General features: G+C 43.7%; 1 protein-coding gene across 15 annotated transcripts in view; it reads left to right on the top strand.

The window, feature by feature from the left end:
• Positions 1-3,859: 3,859 nt before the first annotated feature.
• INPP4A (inositol polyphosphate-4-phosphatase type I A) overlaps positions 3,860-6,000 on the top strand; it is a 124,882-nt gene continuing 122,741 nt past the window's right edge. For 14 of the 15 annotated variants that reach the window (XM_051806810.1, XM_051806809.1, XM_051806802.1 and 11 more), the window contains exon 1: positions 3,869-3,939. The gene's annotated coding sequence lies outside the window, so the exon portion shown is untranslated. Of the gene's footprint in view, positions 3,940-6,000 lie in introns of all 15 variants that reach the window. The other variant, XM_051806792.1, reaches the window with a different exon arrangement.

Genomic DNA, 6,000 nt, shown 5'->3' with positions numbered 1-6,000 from the left:
TAAACATAAAGAGCAGCTTCTTGAAGTGGACTAGCTTTATTTTCAGGACTTACAGTAGGTTCATTAATAATGTCCTTAAACATTGAAAGAGGAAGAAACAATAAGGTAAGCATTTTAATAGCTACCTAATTATGTCAGTAGCAGGTGATATATTTCAAGTAGATAAACATTGAAATTATATTTTTGTGTCGAGCTGAGGTTTGTTTGCCCTGGTGGAAGCTTTCATGTGCCACCTTCTTTCTTGGCCTTTAGGTTCTAATGGGCTGCAGTGAAATGGAAGGGAATAATTCCACTAAAGATTTTTAGTAACGGAGGAAATGATACTTGTGAATCTCTGTGACTTAAAACAAGCTATCCCAAATTTGCAATATTACTACTAGTACTTTAAAAGGAGCTATGGAAAAATAGCAAATATAGAAATTGGCTTGTAATTCATAAATTCTAATGATAAACTGTGCTGCTGTAAAATTGTGCTGCCCTTCATTATCATGAAGAATATAAACTTCTTAGTCATCTTATGACAGAAATTCTTTATATTTTTTTGCTGGTGGAACAGAGAGGTCTAATATTTGTTAGCTATTGCTTGTCGTAGGCTTTTGATTCTGTCTCAGCCATACCTCTTTAATGGGCATAGCAGAATAGTTTCTGGAAATCTGTGTGGGAAGAAATCTTTTACAAGTTGCAGATCATTGACAAACTAAGGAAGATGAGGGTGAATAGTGTGCTGAGGGTGAATTGATGTGTAAAATTGTGCATTGTTCAATATAAAGGCAGAAATTACATAAAGCACTTTATCAGCTGAGACTGATTCAGATTCCTTCCTGCTTTATGTTAGTGGTTAGAGTTTGACACCTTTCATCTAATCTGACCTTTTGTGAAGGTTTTTATGCCAGAGAAAGGCATTGGCTCTTGAAAAGGGCATCAAATCTAATTATGTTTTCTTTCTATACTATATTTCAATAGCTAGTAATCCCTGTGTTGAAGTACATGTCTGTCTTGTGACTAGAATTTGACTTCAGGTTTCACTTAGGGGAAAAGAAGAGGGGATGGCTCTACAAAAGAGGTCAGTATCTTATATTTTCCTGCTGGAAAGCATTTGAATGCTTTTAATATTTCTCAGTGAAATGCATGGATTGACTTCCTAAAATCTTGTGTTATGCCTGTCTTCCTTAGTCCCTTCACAGATTTGTAATCTTCTTTTAAGAAGAAGATAAAACCCTTTTAGAGTTTTTTTCATTGGTCTACATGCAGGTAAAATCCCTGCTTTCTTTGGATTTTGCTTCCAAGGTGGATATCACATTTGTCAAAGTGTTAAGTTGGGATCTCGTGTTTCAGTTCCTCATCCATTATGACCCTAATGCCTTTTTCAGGGTCAGTGGCTTTTTCCCAGTGTGTGGCTTGTTTTCCCAAAGTACAGCTTTGTGTTCTTTTCCTGGATGTATAGCCTGAGATTTGGCTATTTAAAAATTATAGTAATTTTGAACAGTATGCTTTATCAGCTGTTCCAGAACTCTTATGTGATGGTCCAGTTCTTTTGTTCACCACAGTGTCAGCTGTTGGGTTGTCCACAAATATAATCAGCAATGAGTTTATATGTGCTTACACATCTTTGAAGAAAATGTGAAATAGTCTTAAACCTGGTAATGGTCCCAGAGCAATTCTCTAAGCACCTCTACTCAAATACAGTTCTTCTGTGACAATTAGTTTGTGAGATTTGTTACTTACAGATTTCTTTAATTAAGAAAACAAAATCTTACCAAAAAATTAGGTAAATGAAAAACCTCTTGAGCCTATTCATTCCTGCCCTGCTGGTTTTTCTTGTATTTTGCCCTGGGTAATTCAGACTGCTCTGCCTACATGGTGGTTTTACATGTGGTTCTTCAATGCTGCTGTGGCGTAAGTGCCCTTTTGGTCCCTTGGGTTTTAGTGCTGTTTTGATTTCCTAATGCTAAGTGAACAGTAGTAAACATCATTCTTCCAGAATCGTTGGTGGGTCCTTGAGTTGTCCAAACCTGCTGTTATAAAAGGTTGTAATTTGGTTGATGATGATTAAAAATGTCATCAGCTGCAAATAAACTAAAATGTTTTTTACTTCTTAATGCTGTGAAGCACTCTATTTAAATTGAAGGATACTAGTGATAATGTCTACTTGCTTTCTAACCTGTTCTTGACAAGTATATTTGATATTTTTATGAGAGGATGGCTTTAAGTTTGCATGGTATGCAGAAGAGCTCTTATTTTCTGTCTCTTTTTTGTTAAAAATCACGGCAGGGTTCACGAGCTTTGTGCTAAACTATGACCAAAGATAAATATTAACAGTAATATATGCTTGACTAGGCATTGAAAACACCTCTTCTCTGTAAGATCTGTGTGATTTTGAAGCCGGAAGTGCTTGCACGGAATTCCACCAATGATATGTGTAAAGAAAAATGAAAAATTTAAGCTACATCTCCTGGCTTCTCCATCCAAATTCAGACGGTATTGAGGACTTGAGCTGGCACTTCCAGCACGAGGGAACTGCAAAAGGGAAATTAAAATTCTTACACTGGAGTGGTGTTGGGACTGACTCAGCTGGTGCTTGGCAGCGGTCCTCTGCAGGTCATGCACAGTTGGCTGGAGTCATCCAGACAAGTGTGTCTGTGTGTGTCTCAGTAATACCTCACTTTAGCATGGTTCCTGCAAGCAGGAGCCCCTTGCATACCTCTTGGCTTTTGTGCACTGTATAAAAATAATAAAATGAGCCAGAGCTGGATTGTGACCTCTTCCTACCTTCTTTCAAATTACACTGAACACTGCTTGAACACGTTAAACCCTTCATTGATAGCAGCGTGCTACAGAAATTGGTTAAAAAATGGAGCCCAGGCTCTAGAGACACAGCAGTTTCAACAAATGGCAGTTGGCTGAGACAGCCATCAAGAAACTTCAAGTGTGGACAGTAAGTAAGTATGGATGGAGGAAAGCTGCTGACATGTATGAGAAATACTGTGGCCAGCAGGACTAGGGAAGTGATTCTTCCTGTATACTCAGCACTGGTCTGGCCATTCCTTGAGTGCTGTGTCCAGTTCCGGGCCTTTCAATTCAGGAAAGACATTGAGGTGCTGGAGTGGGTCTGGAGAAGGGCAGTCAAGCTGGTGAAAGGTCTGGAGCATAAGTTCTGTGAGGAGTGGCTGAGGGATCTGGGATTGTTTAGCCTGGAGAAGTCAGGAGTGACCTTATTGCTCAGGGGTGACCTTATTTGTTTTTCTATGACTACCTGAAAGGAGGTTGTAGCCAGGTGGGGGTCAGCCTCTTCCTCCAGGCAACCAGCAACAGGACGAGAGGACATAGTCTTAAGCTGTGCCAAGGGAGCTTTAGGTTGGACATTAGCAAGAATTTCTTCACAGAATGTGTGACTAGATATTGGGATTGGGTGTCCAGGGAGGTAGTGGAGGTGTTTATGGAAAGACTGGATGTGGCACTCAGTGCCATGGTCTAATTGACATGGTGATGTTCAGTCATAGGTTGATGATCTTACAGGTCTTTTCCAACCTAATTAATTCTGTGATTTTTTTACTAGAAAAGAAAAACAAATCTGGATTATTGGCTCAAATAATCTGGCTCAAACATCATAGCTGTGATATGGGTATTTTGCAGCCCCGTGACATTTCCGTTCTCAAAATCCCCATTTCAGATGAAGATACAAGAGAATCCTAATTTCTCCGGTTTTGGATGATTCGGAGCCGGAGCTGGCCGGGGCGGCCGGAGGGGGCACCCTGAGGCGGTGCAGTTCCAGCGCCGGCGGGCGGCGATGCCGCCTCGCCGCGGCCGCAGGGGGCCGGGCCAGCGCCGGGGCGGGGCCGCCGCTCCCGGCGCCGTCAGAGCGGGCGGGCGCCGGAGCCGCTGGGGGCGCGGGGCCGGCGGCTGCCGCGGGGCGGTGCCCGGCGAGCGGCGGCTGCGGAGGTGAGCGATGGGCGCGGGCCGGGGAGCGGGGGTCGGAGGAAGAAGGTGCGAGACCGAGCGCCGGGTGCGGCGGGGCTTGTACGGCTGCGGCGGAGGCGCCTCTGTGCCGGGCGCGCCCCGTCGAGCCCCCATCTTGGGGAGGCCCTGCCCGCCGGGGCTCGGGCACGGCGCTGTCACCTGCGGCGGTACCGGCGCGGTCGGTGCGCGCTCGGCGCTCGCTGCGGCTCGTCCTGGGCCGGGCTGGGCTGCGGCGGGTGCGGGTAAACAGCGTGTGTGGATGGTACTGCGCGTAAACAGCCGCCTCGGGGAGAGAGAGGGGAGTGAGACATCCAGTGCAAGGATGATATTTAACCTCCCTTAATTTATTCCAGACCGGCTTTCATGGTTCCTTTCCCATGTGGAGAAGCCTTAAAAGGAAGCAGATTGTTTAGTTTGGTGCATATTTCAGATTTTTGCCTATTTATTAAGCTGGAATATGGTTGTGAAATATGGTAGAAATGCCTTTGCAGTACTGATGCACCATCATCCGTCTCATGTGGCTTTGACAGAGCAGCGTTAAGAATGAACTCGAAGCTTTATCCCAGTGGCATACATTCGCCCCATACCACGAGTAAAGTCACTATATGCTGGTCAAAGCCTAGCATGGACTGCGAAGTTGGTAGAGGGGCTTTTGCTGGACAGGCCTGCATGGTGTCGATAGAAGCTCTCCATCGGTAGGCCGATATCATTCTTTCTGCAGAAGCCTCTGATGTTGAATTTGTCTAAGCTGGCAGCAGAGAGTCAGCTGGGAAGGTTTAGCCAGGTTGCTTTTTAAGGACAGAAGCAGAGACGCATCTGTTCCTCTGCCCTCAAACTCTAAAGCAAGAACCAGGTTGTGCTGGAAACAAGATAATTTGTTTCCCCTTGCAGAACCACCATTTGCTAAAGCTTTTTTCAAAGGCTCTTAATTAAAAAACTTCCTAAGTTTCCTTTTCCTGCTGCTGAAGAGTAATTCAGTAGGCTACCTTGCTTCTAGGAAGTCAGAGAATGCAGAATCTTGCCAATTTTTTCACAAGTCTCTCTGACTCTCCATGCAAATGTTAGGTGGGAGCAAATGGTGAGGAGAGCATACATATTTTGGGCAAAAAGTTCACATTCAGTGTTCTTAAATTTAGAAGGTCTGGCACTTTCCAAACTTCGAGGTGGATGTGACCTCTTTCACTCAATGCTCTCTGCTGCAGTACCAAGTTGTTAGCAAATCATTATTTCAGGGCTGTTTTCAAATATCTGTATCTAGGCTATGTGCATTTTTCTAGATACATGACAAATTTGCACATGATTTAATTTATTTTTAATGAGCTAATTTTAACATAATCTATAGTGGGTGGTAGCTTGCAGGGACCCATGGAGAAACAAAGAATCCTGCCAAAGTGTGGCAAAAGAACCATGTAATCTTCAGAGAGTGTTTGGCTCCGTTATTGAAGACAGTGATCACATCTCTGCAGAGACTTATTTACATCTGTCTCGCTGTCTGCTGAGACAGAAGGCTGTACCCCTTCTCAGGTAGTAGAGTTTTCAGTCTTGAGATCTCATATATATTGGAGGTTGATTATCATCAGCCATCTTTTAGACCTGTTCAAGTTCAGTCTGGTTGCGCAGATGCTGTATTAAATGGAAATTCTCCCTGTGAAGCATAATGACTGCTAGAAGAAATGGCTGCTCTGTTTCCCATATGTTCTGGTTCCTCAGTCTTTGTATTATTGTACTAGAATTAGGAAGGAAAATGAGAAGGTCAAGGATCCCCTTTTGGTTCTTGTTTACTTCTTGAGATTTAATTCAGGCTCCTGGCATGTGCTCTGCCATGGCAAATTTTAATTCCATAATTGCTGGTGCATAAGATGCACCATTAGAATATAAAAGTACCTCTTGGGCACCCTTTGTAGATGACTTCATTGGAAAAACTTACCCATTTCTTGCTTGGCTGTGGAGAGCAATTGCTTTGCTTAGAGAAGAAACCTCTACCTGTTGCCTGAAGAGAGACAGGAGATCAAATAAGGCAGGCAGCATAGCCCAGAGTGTTGT

The sequence above is a fragment of the Manacus candei genome, unplaced genomic scaffold, assembly GCF_025592945.1.
Source record: "Manacus candei isolate 608988 ecotype Guabito, Panama unplaced genomic scaffold, ASM2559294v1 h1tg000069l, whole genome shotgun sequence".
Lineage (NCBI taxonomy): Eukaryota > Metazoa > Chordata > Aves > Passeriformes > Pipridae > Manacus > Manacus candei.
Note: the sequence above shows the minus strand (reverse complement) of the source record. Positions and strands in the feature narration are given on the sequence as shown.